Source organism: Pteropus alecto, unplaced genomic scaffold (genome assembly GCF_000325575.1).
Source record: "Pteropus alecto unplaced genomic scaffold, ASM32557v1 scaffold155, whole genome shotgun sequence".
Lineage (NCBI taxonomy): Eukaryota > Metazoa > Chordata > Mammalia > Chiroptera > Pteropodidae > Pteropus > Pteropus alecto.
The window spans coordinates 8783715-8800645 of NW_006438113.1; the positions used below are offsets into that span (position 1 = coordinate 8783715).

A 16931-nucleotide genomic window follows, 5' to 3' on the forward strand; every position below is an offset into this window, starting at 1 on the left:
GAATGCCTTAATAGAACGAGTTCAACCATAGAGAGGATACTGTAGAGCTTCAAGGTGGGAGCTTTTACAGCATCTATTAAAAATGTCCTGTGAGAAACAGCTAACCCCATCAATATACTTATACCTCAGTTTCCTCTTGTCATATAGGGCTATAATACTGACCTCACAGGATTATTGTGGGGATTAAACAAGTTGATTAATAATTGTTATAAAACTCTCAGAAAGTTACACATAATTGAGAAGTTTCTAATGACCTCATACGTAGGGGCCTTTATGTAGATAACCTACTTGACCTATCTCCATGGGGTCTGAAGAGATGAGAAATCACCTAGATAGTGAATTTGTCAGTCACACAGGATTATAATTTTTACCTACACTATGTGCTGGGCCCAACTACAGATGAATTATCCTATCTCTAGTTTCTCAAATACCCACAGACAGCCCCTGTTTCTTGGATAGGCTGAAGACACCTTGAACACTGTCTACACACTGTCTTCTGGTACCTACTCACACAAGACTGCCATAACAACACTGTGTGAATCAAGGCAGTGTATAGACCAACCCAAAGGCAACAAGATGCTCTTGGTCCTGAGATAAATAACTGAACCAAGGACATAATCCATGAGGAAAGGTAAAACTTGCTACTGTTTTATTTTGAATGAGCATTCTATTCCCAACCATGACAGATCTTTCTATTTTTACCCAAAATGATTTTCATAGACCTTCAAATGCTACTGTCTTTTGATCAAGACATGGCACAATCTATACTCTTTCACTACTTTTCACTCCTAGATGCCTTAGAATATTAGAAGTCTACTTGATTATCTGTGAAAATAGTTGGTTCTAGGTATTTGGGGTCATCAAATCATGAGAAAATGAGAGTCTCATAATTATTGATCAAAGTGTCAAAGAAGGATAGTACTGAAGGGCAAATATCCTGGGACATTCACTTTATTTTACAGAGCAGGAAACTGAGGCCTGAGCTTAAAGAAACATTCTGGAATAGAAGACAGATCTGAAATGTGAACTTGAGTACTATGTAACCGCTCTACCACATGGCATCCTTTCCCCTCTGTTGTGTATGCCATGAGCACTAATGTAACCTGCAAGTGCCCTTTCCTATAACTACCTCCTCTTATTGTTCCCTAGCACAGAGGAATTAATGAATGTCTCATATTCCCATTTGCATTTTAACCTTCTTCCTCTCTTACTACAGGTCTTCTGATATTTCCTCCTCAAGTTTCAGGTTGATGATGTGAACTAACAGGCCTTTTCTCAATACTTTTGCAATGACCAGTGGCTGCTCGGGTACCTGTCACCAGCACTGTTGTGTCTGTTGGCTGAGACACCAATGTTCTCTGTCATAAGATAGAACCACAATGACACTGGGGAAAATGGGAGTGTAGAGGATAGTTTCTGCAACTAGCCAGCTCCATGGGCTACCTGCAATATGTTCCGTGGTCGATAGTCACATGAGCCAGGGTGTATGGACAGAGAGGTGAGAAGAGCCTTCACTATGGGAACAGGAGGAATGTTGCCCCTTGCCAAACATCTCTGTGGTGGTGAGGTTGATGACAGGATGCATAGCACACAACTCTGGCTGGATGCCACACATCTGGGCTCAAAACCAAGCACACAAGCTATTCAAATCAAAGAAAATCTAATCAGCGAATATTTTCAGTGCCTACTATGTGCATCCAGACAGCTGTGGTTAGAATGAATATCACTTAAGTCCTACTCAATCCCCCAAATTCGATTGTTCTATGTTCCAGATGCCTGATATTATATTAATTGAATATTTATGTTTTGAACTGAGCATCTGTTGGCATATGTTGATGTGCAGACAAAACCAAAAGTTATGAACTATTTCTCTAGCATGTTAATAGTACTCTTGTCAAGCTCCCTAGATGAAGGCTGAAGACAGTTTATCCCAAGCCTCTAACCATTTCTAAGACTGCCATCCCTCTTGCTGTCTCCTGCGCTATCAGAATGCAGAGCAGTTAGATAGGCCATGTTTCCTCCCATAGCTCCAGGGAGGTATTCAGGTGAGAACACCACCAGAGGCAACATCTTTCTAAAATCAGTGTTTGGATGCCTCTAGGCTCACAAGCACTCAATGCCGAGAGGGAACCCCATGCATAATTTGGCATTTGTGATGCTCTAAGAACAAAGGATATGATATCCCTTTGTTTCTGGACATCCTAAAGTTGAAATGACATCTTGGCTGACAATTACGATTCTGCATTCTTTTATAAATCATGCTTTTTCTGAAATAACTTAAAACAGGTGAATGAACATTCAGTTGCTTCAATTCTGGCGTTTCTCCTATGGCCTTTACTAATACTACGACCAAGTACTGCAGTCATGAAATTAATAAAGTCGAGGGATTTGCTTTTAGTTTGCTTTAGGCCATTTACTGTTTTCACTCTTTAGTAAAAAGAAACAGCCACTAAGGTGAGGTTGGAAGGATCCCTCCATATGTGATGGCAGTCTCCAATTTTTCAAGGTTCTCTAGGTATTGTCAAACAGGCTTTGTACACACTCTAGTTAGCATGCTTATGTTTGTCTCTTATTCTCACAATGATGTCTAAGCTCCTTAAAGTCAACAGGTTCTTCCATAGGCTTCGCAGCCCCATGGCATTGAGCACAAGGATCTTCACAATAGTTATGATTCAGCATTTACAGGCAGGAAAAGAAAGAATCACTAAAGGCCAGGATTGCTTGTGGCCTTCCTAAAGGGAGATAGGAGGTGGAAAAAATCTGGAAATTTGGGTCTCCAAGCCTAGCCTTCGTGACTCCCTTCTCAAGAGTGTGAAATCAAGGACCCTTTGGTCACTTCCCTTTCATATTTACCCTGCCCACTGGAGAAGGTGGCCTCTGTAGCTAGTCTGATCCATGAGCCACTGGGTTTCCTCACTGTCTATGCTTAGCTAATCAAGAGAAAGCACAGTAAGTGTGCTTTTCTCAGAAACTTCCACTCTGAATCTCTGCTTTCTGTCCTAGGTACATGAATAGGCCTGGACAACCTAGAAGAAGCTTGAAATTCTCATATTTGGGGGCTACACTGTTCTCTATAATGCTTCGGATGAATTAGAAAAAGCCACCCTGCTAGGTAGATGCACCTATAGACTTGTAGCTTAGTAGGTGAACCGTAGGCCATCTTTTGACTTTGATGACTTTACCCTCTTGGTTTATGGAAACCTTGTACTTTCTCACCCTTAAACCCATAAACTGGATCATGTCCTGAATGGTCTGTCTCCTCTTTCCTGAGCTCCACTCTGATTCCCGTAGCTCTACAAAATCCAAAATCCCCTTGGCTCTATTCAAGAAGATAGTTTCATCAGAAATAAAATTTTCAGCTCAAAAGACCAAGCCCCTTTTATACTCTCAACCCCACCTCCAGCCAAGTAATGACCTCGCAGAGGAGAAAGAGGCTTGAGGAGGGATGGAGGGTATTCATATCTCCTCTTGTCTTTTCTGTGTCCTGTCATTTTTGTTTGTTTGTTTTTTACTCTCAACCTTGTATTAGCCTTCTCATTTGAATCTTTATTTCACTAGTTCTCCACTAACAACTTCTTTGTTACAAATCTTGCCCATCTGCCCCAGGATGAAAGAACAAAAAACCACTGCTTATACCCTCCCCATGCTAACTTTTCTGTGGAATTTTGTGACCCAAAGATGATCCTGGCTTACATGCTAGAATTTCTTTACTATAGAAAAATTTCTTTATTGTAGAAAGAAATTTTGAAGTTGTCATTTTCATTTTAAAAATGAAATGATAAAACACACACATGCCATTATTTGTAAACGCCTACAGATGATGAAGAAGAATGTATATCAATATATACACATACATACAGATGAGTGATTGAGCACATGTGTATGTCTACCCATGGAGGCCAAAATGAACATTTCAGATGAAGAGAGTGATTGAATACCAAGGAAAATGGCAGGAATCAAGAGTGATTTCAAATTTCTTCTAGCTTTTCCTTCCATCAGTCTTTCCAGATGAAAAAAAAAAAAGTTTTCTCAGAATTCTATTTAAATTTGATACCTAAATTAGCTTCAAAAAGCAGTCATATGGGTGGCAGAAATGCCGAGGTTACTAGGCAGGGGTCTCATTGTGGTATGAGAATGATTGCTAGCTAGAAAAGGAGATTTTCTAGTCCTCTTCTGGTATTGCTTAGCTAAATCAACTCTGACACCTCTGTGCCTCAATGTTTGATATCTTAGATTCTTTCCAGGGTTTACTAGTGTTCTGTGGTTATATTATTCAAAAATTATGTAGATATTTGGAATAATGACTACCATGTCTATGAAAACCATCACTGCCACCATCATTATCATCCTCACTTCTTTTCTTTCTAGACCAATTTGCAATTACCCACTTACAACTATACCTTAAGAAATGAACAAATAGCGGATTTCTTCATTTTGCAAAAAAAAATATAAATATAACTTTAGTCCTTTAACCAGTATATATGAATTATGCCCATTTCAAACTTGACAGGTGCCAAAGAGCCCAGTGCAAGACTGTCTCAAACTCTAATGATGGAAGACTCTTTTAATTGAGTTTCCAAAATAGCTGTCAAGGGCAATAATGGAAATGCCAAGAAAATGTGATCTTTAGAAAGCCTGAGCTCTGCTTATGGCCCCAAGTTTGGATCTGGTTTGATTTTTCAAATGCTATTCCAAATACTCCCTAACACAATAATTTGAGACTACGTTCAATGATAATTTAGTGTTCCTTCCTTTTACAACCATCATGTATGCTACTCTTTATACTGCACGTAACTTATGAAACTGGACATATGACTCAGCTAGCTCCTCAATCTAAAAATATCTTGGATAAGAGGACTTTTTTTTTAAAATGTAGAACACTTCAAGAATTTGTAGGTCATCCTTGCATAAGAGCCATGCTAATCTTCTCTGTATCATTTCAATTTTAGTATATGTGATGCGGAAGGAAACATTAGAAGGTCTTTGTCAGAGATAGAATGGTTAAGTGGTAAAAATCACAGGTTTTGGAATCATACAGATCAGCAATAACTTTAAATATCTATGTTAAGAGAAAGTAGCATTGAGAACTACCCACATGTGTTCTTTGTATGGATTGTTCATCCTATACCTCATCAGATACAGTTATTGGCACATAGCATGTACTCAATAAATATTTATTGAACTAACTTAATCCATTCTCATATTGAACAAATTTACTTTCACTTAAAGAGGGCTCCATAATTTCTTGATAACCTGATACTATGTTCCTTGCAATTTCTGTAAGGGAGAGTTCTTGGTATGGGATATTGGTGTCTTTGTCCCCACCTCATCCATAAAGCTTTCTCTGACAGCTCCAGATTATTTTTTTTCTCATTTTTATGTTTTCCTGTTGTACTTATTCCAGGTTCCACTCACTTTGGTACATACATGATATCTTATCTTGCCATGTAAAATGTGTTTCATAAACACATCATCTTTCCTATGTGCCTATAAGTTCCTCAAGGGCAAAGGCCATGTTTGATATTTATTTTGTATGTCCCATGGCACACAACACAATATAAAGCACATAGAAAGCTCTGAACAAGTATTAAACTGAGTTGAATTTTAAAGACAATACTCCATCGCCAGTGATGATTTTGTTTTGGAGAATTATCAAAAGGCAAGACTAGTATTCACCACTTGTTTCACCTAAATTAAGCCCGTGGGCCTCTGCACTTGAAGTGCTAGTTAGGAAGCAGAGGATCAGAAAGCAGCTGCTTACTTTCAACAAAGAAGAGATTGTATTTCAACAATGGATTTCAGGATTTCACATATTAGTCACCAGAAACTCTTGGCCAAACCCTTTGGTGTTATCAGGAATAAAAGATAACCCAGAGATATGTCAAATATCAATTTCCAATAACTTTCCTGTGACACACTTCTGCCACTTGGGAAAACTCCCAAGGGATCTGTTGCTACTTATCAGCTCAGATCAGGTTTAACTTTCAGTCAAACGGGTAAAACTCGGCAACAGTGTGTTCAGCCTCAGTATTACAGTGTCTTCCTCTGACACTCAGATTCTCTTGTCAAGTCTTCAATATTGGCTTACACTGTCACCGGAGACCTGGTCCAATTGTGGAAGGCCTGCTGATATTATACATTAAACCACATGTTTTGGAGTGGAATGGGGATAACTTCAACACCTGTAATGGTCTATTGTCACTAAGGTTTCCCAAGCCGCAATTTGCACTGAGATGCTGAATGCAGGAACAACACCACACAGGACTTTTGCATCTTCAACTCCAGCCAAAAGGGAAAAAAAATGGAGAGTCTTTAAAGCCTTACCTTTGATATTCAAAACACTGAAGAGTGTATCTACCCTCCAGATCACAGAAGACAGGCCATAGACTAATTGAAAAAAATCTTTGGTATTAGGGATGTTAAAACTGAGGATCTGCAAAACACCAGAAATCACATGGACCCTTTATTACAAAGCAATGGAACAGGATTCGGAAAAACCAGAAAATATATCTGGGTTCATAAATCAGCCCAGTTGGAGGAAAATGCAAATGGTCAGCACCTGGAATAAGCCTCCATCTGGAGAAGGAGAGTAGCATAAAGAATCAAACTTGGGGGGCAAGGCTCTAGACTGTGCACTGTGATTAATGACTTGAGTGAAAGGTCTCAGTTAAGGCTGAACAATTAATTTGTTACCTCTACATCTCAGAACTTTCCACAGCATAACTATGTCTTCCCTGATTGTTCATATTTACCAAAATGCAAGCCAGTCTGGGAAGCTTCGAACGTGTCATCATCAGACTGCTTCTGACAATTGGAAGAGCCCTGGTGTTTGTCAGGGCTACTTTCATCAAATCAACTATGTTGACTCTGCATGCATGTCTTAACCTTTCAATTCCTTTTCAAGCTTAAGAACCATCTTAAATGAGGCAAAGGCATTGGCCTCGTTCTGTCAAAAAAAAAAAAAAAAAGTCCACAGCTCAGAGGATTGCAAATGGACAGCATATGGCCTGGCTTGTTTCTGGTCATTCCCCAAAAAAGTTCTTAGAGAACTGAATGTCCATGAGATTAATCGTTCCCTCCTGTTCTGCCTTTATCCTCTGGAATAGGTTTCTCTAATTTTTTTCAGATCCTCTGAAGCATTTACATAAAACCAATCACTTATCCTGAATCTACAACTAAAACTCTAAGGCCTACTAGAATCAAAGGAAGTCTTCAAACCACTTTCCATTTCTCCTAGATGTGAATTCATAGATGGGAAAGAAAGGCTAATACCCTAGAACCTGATTTTGAATGTGGAAGTATCAAATAGGAAGTACCTAAGAAATCTAGTTTCCTCATTTCTCATTTGACCTTTTAAAACTGCTTCATTTGTGACAAATGGTCTACCAAAAGTGTCTATGGCCTCCCACAAAGCTTTGCCGAAGAATATCTACCCTCGTGACAGGGGCTGATCCTTCGCTTTCTCTTTAGCCAATCCCATTCACAACTACTTCTCTCAGTAAAGGCATCTTGCTACCAGAAGAGAATCATAATGACAACAATAATTATAGAAGCAAGAGCAACAACACAATAACATGTACATAGCACTTACTAAGGGCCAGGAACTCTTTGAAATGCTTTACTTATATCAACTCATACAATTTTCACAATAACTTATTAAAGTAGGTGTTAGTATTATCATAAACATTTTACAGAGAGAGAGATACGGAGTAGTCAACTAACTTGTGAAAGGTCACAAAGCTAGTATGTGGCAAAGCCAGGATTCAAACATAGGTCTCAGTCCTAACATTATCCTATACTGCAGCTGTGTTCTCCAAACACTTGGTCCTCACCCACCACTGCTGATAAAGTTAGGAAAGCAACCCTTCTAACATAGTGCCTGCTTAGAAGTCAAGCCTGGTGAATCCTGTTTCTGCTACTCAGTATGAAACCTCAAATGAGTTCTGAGTTTCTGAGCCTTAGTTGTCCTCATCTATATATCAACATGATACAAAGACCTACCTCATAGGGTTTTTGTGAGGATTGATGATATAATGCATATACAGTCCCTAGCAAAGTGCCTAGAACATGGTAGGTGCATAATAATCATATTTGTAGTTATTACTAATCAGTTTAGCTAGTATGAACTCATGGGACACTAAGGGAGTTGGAGAAGATGAGGCAGAATCAATCACAGCTTGGAATATAGATATGAAAAATCAATGTTATAATCCCAGAGAGACTAGAATACTAAAAATACTAATGAGTGATACCTATCCTCTTGGTCTGACCAATTTATGCAGCCTCTAGGTTTGCTTATCTCCATGAAAGAAAAAAAAATTCTAATTTTAAATATATACTGCATCAAAACAAAATAAACAGAAGATGTGCAGACTGAGATAATTAGAATATTCTCCCTGAAATTCCTGGTATAATAGTAAGACAGTGTTGCATCCTTCACAGCCTTGTGTGGCTGCTCCATAGGCCAGCCTGGAGCTGCATCTTTCATTCTGCATTTCCTACATGTTCTTGCCGACCCCTGACACATCACATTCCTTGCATCAATAAGGACTAGTGCCAGAACACACTAAATTGCCTTTGACTACATTTAACAGATCTAGTATTTTTTTATGATTCTTTCCTGTTGTACCATTTTTCACTTTTGACTTTATAATTCTCTGCTGACTTTAAATAAAGCTTTGCCAGCCTACCCAAGGTGGTTTTTAATAGAGATTTAGGGGCTAGGTTGTGCTGTGGTTTGGATTCAGATTCTACACTAGCAACAAGGGGAAATTAACTAGGTGATTTCATCTCAAGTGCCCATTTATACTCAGAATAGACAGAGAATTTATCTTCTTCCAAGCTTGTAATCATGACACTACAAAGTGATACTCAAGAGATAAAAAATTAGGTAGCAGTAGCTGCCACACCAACAAACCATTACTACACTGGGTCACTATAAGCCCAGATTACTGGAATAATATAAAGACAGCAGTGGAATCACTTGCTGAGTGACAGGGAGGAATTTGACCACATTCTGTCCTATGCCAGAGGCAATGCTTGTTCTTCTTAAGATGGGGAACTCAAATGACCCTACACCAGCTATGACAGCAGACTTCTGATACTCCTCCCTCCTCCATGCTATCCCTAGTCCCTATTGCTTTCCACCCAGATGAAACACTGGAAGCCACCTAGCCTTCAGTAACTAGAAAAGATGACATACATGACTGGCAAAGAAACTGAGCCAGATAGGAAGTAAGTCCTCAAAATTAATATATTTTTATGAGAAGAATAAGTTTTAGTTAATTGTTTCTTAAAAATATAAAATTGGCAACTCGGTAAGATTTTGCTTTTGTCTCATTTTATATTATCATGCAATGCTTGCTCCATTACACAAGAATAGTTACAACATATGTAAGCTACTGAAAACAATAATTTTAAAAAATTCGTGTACCTATTACTAAGCTTAGAAATAAAAAATCACTTTGGCTTTTCCTATCAGATTAGATTGCTTTGCCTCTACCCACCACTCGTAGTAAAGGCAAGCCTGAATTTTGAGTTTTTCATTCTCGAGTGTTTTTTTTTATTTTCTTAGTTTTGTCACATATGTAAAGACCCTTTTAAAGTAGTGTTTTATTTTGTGTTTTTGAACTTTATATACAAAGTGATACCATATAATATCATCAGTGAGTTTCTTTCTCCTCCAATAGTATATATTCCTCCATGTTGAATATTACTTAACTTTATGTAATGAATCATTTGGGTTGTTTCTAGTTTTTTTGTCTTTTTCTGTTTTCTTTTTTTTGCTATTTATTATAGATAATGTTATGCATATAGTTCACATCGATCTGAGAATGTATAAGAACTTTTCCTGGGTTAGAGTCCTGGAAGTTGAATTACTGGATCTTAGGATTTGCATATATCCAAATTACTAGATAATACATTGTTTCCCAAGATAGATATACTAATTCACATTCCCACAAAAATACCTTTTGAGTTTCTGTTTTTCTATAACTTTGCCAGTACTTGGTACTGCCAGATTTTTAAAAATTTGCTAAACCAGTGAGTATGGAATGTAGTTTATCCTGTAGTTTAATTTATGTTTTTGCATTTAACTGTTTTTTTAATAGGCAATCATTGAGTGATTTTTGAATAGTTTGAAAATTGTTAAAATAACCTTGGAATGCAGTGTTTATGTAGAATAAGTATGAGTCTATGGCTTCATAAAAAGATACTATGTACATAGACATATAGGAGTCAATACATACCTATAACTGCTATCCATTCTTACACTTACAGCAGGAGTGTAAAACTAGGACAGATGGGCCAAATCTGGCCCACAGCTTGCTTCTGTAAACAACTTTCTATTGAAACACAGCCATGCCTATTCACTTACATATTGCCTACGAATACTTACTTTCATGTTACAATGACCGGGTTGAGTAGTCACAACAAAGACCATTTGGCCTGCAAAGACTAAAATACTTACTCTCTGGACCTTTACAATAAAAGTTTGTTGACCCATAACTTAAACCAGTGGTCCCCAACCTTTTCGGCACCAGGGACCGGTGCTCCTAAGAGATAATGATCTGAGGTGGAGCTGAGGCGGTGATGCTAGTGCTGGGGAGCAGCTGCAAATACAGATGAAGCATTGCTCACTGGCTCACTGCTCACCTCCTGCTTTGCGGCCTGGTTCCTAACAGGACACAGACCTTACTGGTCAGCAGCCATGGGCTGGGGACCCTTGAATCAGAGCATCTCCATTTGAGGCACAAATATCTCCTGTTAACATGTTCAATCATATCTGTTCCTCCCAAATATATTCTTCAGAAAATAGCTTTACCTTATACAAAGGTATTCAAACCAAGAACTTGAGTGTCATCTGATGTTCTTCCCTTCTATTCACCATTTACAACCAATAAGTGGATAACACTTAAGTATTCAAACTTCTCAACAACACTTCTTTGAAGTTCCCTTCTCTACACCATGGCCAGACCTTTGTTCAAGACTTATGTTGACAGGCAACCCTCCATGCAATGACCTAGACCTTTGTGTCCCCAAGTTTCATTGCACTTGTAATACTTCAAAGCATTTATTTGTTTTAGTTTCTGTCTGCTATCTTGACCTAAACTGTAAATTCCTTAAAGGCTGGGACCCTTGTTGTCTCTGCACACAATGCAGTGTCTTGCACAGCAAATCCTTTATAATGACTTAGTCTCTTGTAGGCTGCTTAGTCCTTCTCAGAAACCACTGAGGGCCTGACATGGTAAGACATTTTTGGCTGTCATGCTACAGGGTTTGGAAATCGTTTCTACTCTCCTAAACCTCATGGCCAAGAAGACTTGGGAAAAGAGACTCCTTGTTAATATCATTTAATGCAATGGTCTTCAAATTGTTATGTATAGAGGAATCACTAAAAGATCTCATGAAAAATAACAGATGTCAGGGTGTCACACCAGGCCCACTGAGTCAGAATTCCTGGAAGTACATACTCAAGCATCTTTATCTTATGGACGTTACCTAGGATATTCTTATGTAGGCTTGAGAAGCACATATCTAATAATGACAGCTTCCTGAATACATTCCCCCTAGTTCTATCCCACCTTATCATGTTGTTCTTGATGGATAGCTAACACTGTATAGAACTCTCCCTGCTCCTTTGCTGGGTATCAGAGCTTTCCTAAGCTTCTCCACCCTCCTTCAGTGGCCCAGAAGAAGCCTTATTTGAGGGGATATTGTATCCTTTTCTTCGGGCTGAATTCAAATCTTCAATCTCCATTTTTCTTTGACTTGCTTGCATTCCTGGTTAATGATGGGGTCTGCTCCTTACACTGAGCATCTTTACTGCTCAGCATATCTAAAATCTAGAATCTCCTATTATATCCTAGTAACACTCTCTTATATGTACTATATCTTCTAGTACCTGCCTGAGGGAAATGACATGCATACAATTGTACAATACATATATTATAAGAATGCTTGTTTTAATTTTTACTATCCTCTTCATTTTCAACATATTGCAGATCATTTAATATGTAAAACAAATGTTAATAGAAAGTTTACAACAATGACAATACTGATAAGATGTTGTTAGTATTTATTAGATTTTTCTTATTAGATTTAATTTTTTCCTCAATTGCATATGACCCATTATCATTATGTTTGGTGGATAACATAACAAAACAAAATTACCAGTCCATTTTACTCAAGGAGAAAGTCTAAAGTTCCTTGGGTTTTATAACACTAAGCATAGCACAAATTTAAGGAATTTTTCTAGTGCTTCACTCAGTGATTTTTAGGGGGCTATTTTCCCCAGAGGAATGTAAGTACTAAAATTGCACTGGATTGCGTTTTGCTCTTGGTGAGTGAGAAAGTGCATAGTCAATGGGTTATTTGCCATTCTTTAGTTTCATTTTATGCAATCACACGGCAGTATCTCTCAGGTGATTGTTGAAGTTTACTAGACACTCAGGAACCATCTTTTGTTTTCTCTAAATGTCATTTATAATCTATAACCAGAGGGGTCATCTAGAAAGACACTGGTGCAGTACACCTAAATTCCACTTGTGTTAATTCAGGTTAAAGAGATCAGATCTTTTGCTATGAGATTATAATAGGGAGAAAACTGCATCATGTAGCTAAATAATATTTATAGGACAATAAAAAGAGATGCAAGGTTTGATATTGGTACTAAAAATGATAGAACATTTCAAATCAGTATATAGGGATAAAGGCCTTCAGAATATGCAGATCAATTCATAATAACAGGTCTATGAAAAAATCACTCCAGTAATTTTGCTACACCTTTATTTATCTGTAATAAAAACACTAAATCCTGTAAATGCAGTATTACTCTACTTTCTTTCAACTAGATATCTCTAATTAACCATCATTTATTTTAATGCTTCACTAGTGCCCCGATAATTAATGGTTGTAAAAAGATTCCTAAAATACCGAAAAGTATTTTTTTGAATCATCAAGAAACATTAAAATGTATTCAGTGTAGTTGGATTGTTAAGTGTATTTTATTGGGGTGGAGGGGCGGCATGAGACAGAGGAAAGAACACAGGCTTCAGTGTTAGACCTGGTTTTGAGTCTCACCAAGGACACTTATTAGCACTGGGACCTTGGGTAAACTACATAATATCTCTCTAAGCTTCAATTTCCTCATATATAAAATGGGGATAATATCTGGCTTTGGGGGATATTTCCAAGATTAAATGAGACCACAAACATATGTAAAATACCAGCACAGTGCTTGGCTGTAAAGAAATTGCTCAATAGTAGTAGCTACTATTAATGCTGATGTCTTCCTTCCCATTCTCAGTAAAATTAGTTAGCTGAGTATCTCTTTACTTTTTCTCTTTATCTCTTTATCTACCAGGTATTTGATTCATATGAATATCCCATCATCCAACAGCAACAGAGTACAGGAAGTTTACTATGCATTCTCCAAAATGGTTACAAATTACCCAAAGCTCCTACCCTCTTTAGTTCTTTTATTATTTTTATTATTACTATTACATGAGTAAAATATTAGCATATTTTTACAAAAATTCCAATAAAGAAAAAGCTAGACTTTGTGACCCATTTCTAGTCTTTGCCTATTCAATCTGAGCCTTCTCCCAGAAGTAAATTATGTTAGGGTTTTTTTGTCCATCCTTACAAAATTATTTCTATGCATTTATACACACACACACACACACACATACACACACATATGTGAGTGGGTGTGTCTGATTTTGTGCTTTTAAACACATAAAGTGTGTGTTGTGTGTGCAATTTTGTGTGTTTACATAATTCTATCACAGTGTAAAAATGTTCTGCACTCAAATTATTTTTGCTCAAAAATATGTCTTAGAGATCATTCTGTGTTAGTATCTTATTTATCTTAACCAATAAAAAATCTGCTGCATAGTATTCCATTCACATCATGATTTACTATACTTTAATCATTCCTTTCCTAATATGCATATAATTTTTCTTTATTTTTTTTTACTACTAGCAAAACACTACAGTGAACATCATTCAGCATTCTCCCTTTGGGATGTATGTAATTGTTAGGTCATAGGCTATATGAACTTTATTTACATCTTTTAAATTCAATTTGTTTATTTTTAAATATGGTTCAAAATTTTGAAGTACATACAAGCGTGCAGTGAATCATTTTCTCCCACCCTAGTCTTTCCACATGCCAAGTTCACTCCAACCACAGCTAGTCACTATTATTATCCATCTTTCAGAGTATTATAGATTCTTATCGTTACACCTTTTACACATAAATGGTAGTATGCTGTACATATTATTTCAGACCTTGTTTTATTTCTTTAATGATATATGCTGCATAGACTTGTATATAATGATGTAGAGAGCTTTCTAATTCTTTTGACAAAGATATACAATATTCCAGAGATTGGATGTAACATAAATTATTTAACCATTTCTCAATGAATAGATATTTGGCTATTTTTAATGTTTAGCTAGTACATCTACTCTACAATAAATACTATTGTATTTATATCATTTTACACATATTTTTAAGAGTAAAGTTGCTCATCTATTTTTATAGTGAGTTGTTGATCACATTTTTATCTATTTCCAGAAACTCTTCATATATTAGAAAATATACATAATCTATCATTGTCTGTGATATGATTTCTAAATATTTTCTAAGTTCACTGTATGTCTTTTGACTTTACTTAAAATCTTTTTCTTCCTCTGTAAAAGTTTGTCTTAAAATCAAGAGTATTTTTAATAAGGTTAGTTTTTCAAATTTTTATTTTTAAAGCAGGGCATCTAAAATCTGAATTGTGTTCTTTTAGCATTTTCATGGTTTATTTTTCTTCTCCATTTAAAATTTTAACCCACTTGTAATTTATCCTAGTGTAAGGTATGAGTTAGGGATCATTTTTTTCCCTCCAAATAGCTACTCTTTTGCCCCAAGAACATATATTATATAGTTTATATTTTTCCCACCAGTTTAAAATACCACTTTGTCATATAATAAATTCCCACACGTATTGAATTTAGTTCTGGACTTACTATTCTATTCCATTAGTCTGTTTGGTGATTTGTGTGCCAGTACCACATTTTTTTTTTTAATTATCGAGGCTTTATAATACATTTGATATCTAGTAAGGCTAATTCTTCTTCATTATAATTCTTTTTCAGTATGATCCCAGCTATTATCTTCCCACCTAAATGTTAGATACAATTTTTTCTAGTTTAAAAGGGGGGGAAAAATCTTTGGTAGCTATATAATGAATTTATATTTTAACAAAGAGATCATTGCCATACTTAAGGTCTTGAGTTGTCCTACAAAAGAATATGGTATGTCTGTTCATAACTTCTAGTATTTTTTTGTGTCCTGTTAGAGAGTTGTAACGTTTTCTTCATAAAAATATTATATATTTTTATTAATGTCTGATTATACTATTCCTAACTTATTATCTTTTATGTTGCTTTTGTAAATGGAGTCTTTTATTCGAAATACTTTCTAATCGGTTTTTGTTTTATTATTAAAAGGCTAGAGATTTCTGTATATTAACTTTATATCTTACTTCCTCACTGAAATCGCTTGTTAGTCTTTCAGTTGGTTTCTCTTAAGTCTCCTGTTATTAAGTCAAAATCACCAGTAAACATGATATTTTTGTCACATGTTCCATTTTCATGACTGTGGTTTGTCATGTCTAACTATATTGGCTAGTATTTCCAGTAAAATATTAAATAATAGTGGTGGTAACAGATATTTATCTTGTCCTTATTTTCATAGAAATATCAGCTGTGTTTGCCCATTAAGTTTGATGTTGGCTTCGGACTAAGATGGATAGATTTTATCATAGTAAAGAAGTATACATCTATTTTTGTATGCTTTTTATCAATATTTATTGAATTCACCCAAAGCCCTTTCAGAATCTACAGAATTATGGCTTTCATCTTTAGATCTATTAAAACAATTAAATAAATAAATGGATATACTAATATTGAAACTTCATAGTATACTGAGAATAAATCTAACTTGTTCATAATGTTTTACTCTGCTGTTTATGCAATTGAGTGTTGTTCATAATTATTTTATTTAGAATTTTTACACCTATATTCATAATTGAGTAGAGTATGTAGTAATTTTCCCTGAATCCTTGTCAATCTTTATGTAAAGGTTTTATGCTTTCATGAAAATAATCTGGAAGTACTTATTCATCTATGCTCTGGAACAGTTTAAATAGCTTTGAATTTTCTCTATGGTGAGCTTGAACTGACTCACAAGATCGGATTGTATACATTTCTTCCCAACTCCACATTAAGTGACATCATGTATGCATCCTGAATCAGTCAGTGGTGGGAATATTCATGCCACAAAAATTGGCAAACAGAACTCTGTATGTGTGTGTGTGTGTGTGTGTGTGTGTGTGTTTGCAGAGCAGAGACCCAGTTTTTAAACATTCAAAAGAAGACTACTGAATTATTTTCTCTTTTCATGTTTGATAAAATTTTCTTGTAATTCTACCTAGACTTGTTGCTTTTGTTCAGGTCATGATAGGTTTTCATGAACTTTATTTTGCCTATGGAAATCAATCTGTTTCAATTTTCTATCTCTTCTGGAGTCAGTTTTGGGAAATTATATTTTCCTAGAAAATTATCCACTTGATTTAGATTTTGAGATATTTGCACAGGATTGATCAAAGTTTTATAATTCTTTTAATTTTCTCTTATTTCTGTAGCTTTTCAATTTTTTTTTTGTAGATTTAAATTTTCTTTATTTTTCTTTGATTAGAGAAGTTGTTTGAGAAATTAGCTTTTGAATTATTTATTTTTTGTTTTATAACTGATTAATATCTGGTTTTAACTTTAATAACTCAGTCCTTTCATTTCCTTGTGGTTTATTTAGCAGGGTGTTTTTTGAGTCAGATGTTTAATTTATCTTTTACATTTTTTCCTTAAAAAAAAAAAAT

The 16931-nt window shown here is 35.9% G+C and overlaps 1 protein-coding gene and 1 non-coding gene across 3 annotated transcripts in view; both read right to left on the reverse strand.

Annotated features, from left to right (window-relative positions):
* Nucleotides 1-16931, reverse strand: part of LRMDA (leucine rich melanocyte differentiation associated) — a 977969-nt gene that overhangs the window by 159874 nt on the left and 801164 nt on the right. The gene's annotated exons all lie outside the window — the stretch shown is intronic.
* On the reverse strand, nt 4867-4973 carry LOC112482796. Its single transcript, XR_003047407.1, has one exon. It is a non-coding gene; the product is annotated as a U6 spliceosomal RNA (small nuclear RNA).